At 39.3% G+C, this 1,494-nt stretch overlaps 1 non-coding gene across 1 annotated transcript; it reads right to left on the bottom strand.

Moving 5' to 3' along the window:
• Positions 1-232: 232 nt before the first annotated feature.
• Positions 233-313, bottom strand: TRNAL-AAG (transfer RNA leucine (anticodon AAG)). Its single transcript has one exon. It is a non-coding gene; the product is annotated as a tRNA-Leu (tRNA).
• Between the last annotated feature and the right edge of the window lie 1,181 nt (positions 314-1,494).

Here is a 1,494-nt window from a genome sequence, read left to right as displayed (position 1 = left end):
TTTCAGGCCATGGAAAACTGACTCCCAAGGAGCCTCTGAATTCTCTAGAGCTTCTCTCTCCTCACTCTTCTCTCATGCTAAATACCAAACTAAACCTATATGGTTTAAAGAAATTTATTAAAAAGCTTTTTATGCATAGGTAGTTAGGTAACCTAGTTTAGACATATTAACCATATAGCTACTGATTGAGTTAAAAAAATCTTGAATTACAAAATTTACTTAAAACTTATACTGTTGAGAGTGGGATTTGAACCCACGCCCTTTCGGACCAGAACCTTAATCTGGCGCCTTAGACCAACTCGGCCATCTCAACTATTCCTTTTTTGTCTAACTAAGTTAACTTTTGTTTCCTCAATCAAGGAGAAGAAAATACTTCCTATTGCATAATAGGTGTAAGAGATTGTATTTCATATGTATTGAGGTAAAGAGATACAAGGTATAGGAAATACAATTACAAATATATCCCTATCTACACTGTCGGTGTATCCTCAACACACCCCCTCAAGCGAGATGGTTCAAGAACCATGAGCTTGTCACGAAGATTAAGAAAGCGAGTGTGAGCAAGACCCTTAGTGAGAAGATCAGCTAATTGATCAGTAGAAGAGACATAACGAACCAAAAACTGACGAGAAGCCACAAGATCTTGAACAAAATGAAAAACTATCTCAACATGCTTCGTCCGAGCATGAAAAATAGGATTCGTAGTCATATATGTGGCACTGATGTTGTCACACCAAATAAGAGGAGCAGTAGGAAGAAAACTACCAATCTCACAAAGTAATGAGCGAAGCCAAATAAGCTCAGTGGCAACAACAGCAACAACCCTATACTCAGCCTCCGTGGAAGAGCGGGAAACAATACGCTACTTGCGAGCACTCCATGAGATGAGATGATTCCCAAGAAAAACACAAAAGCCAGTGTCAGAACGACAATGATTAGGACATCCAGCCCAATCAGAATCAGAGTACCTTGCTAAGGGAATTGTAGACTCAGAAGAGAAAAATGGTCCCATAGTAGAAGTGCTACGTAAATATCTCAAAATCCATTTTACCGCACTCCAATGAACATCAGTTGGAGAATGCATAAATTGTGAAACATGACTAACAGCAAAAGCAATATCCGGACGAGTGTTGGCAAAATATTGCAAAGCCCCAACGATGTGTCGATACTCAGTTCCATCGGGTAATAAAGAACCATCAGTGCAAGAAAGAGAAGAACCAGAAGCGAGAGGAGTAGCCACAGGTTTGGCATCACTCATGTGAGCCCGAGACAACAAATCAGTAATATATTTGTGTTGAGATAGAAGTAATCCCTTGGAAGTCCGACGAGCCTCAATCCCCAAAAAATAGTGAAGATCACCTAGATCTTTAATAGCAAAAACAGTAGCCAGAGCCTTTATGAGAGATGAAATAGCATCAAGACTACTTCCAGTGACAAGAATGTCATCAACATATATCAAGACAAACAATCACAAACTCTATGTGATAATAAAAG

This window comes from Hakea prostrata, chromosome 4 (genome assembly GCF_041222555.1).
Source record: "Hakea prostrata isolate BN-2017 chromosome 4, UWA_Hpros_2, whole genome shotgun sequence".
NCBI lineage: Eukaryota > Viridiplantae > Streptophyta > Magnoliopsida > Proteales > Proteaceae > Hakea > Hakea prostrata.
Note: the sequence above shows the minus strand (reverse complement) of the source record. Positions and strands in the feature narration are given on the sequence as shown.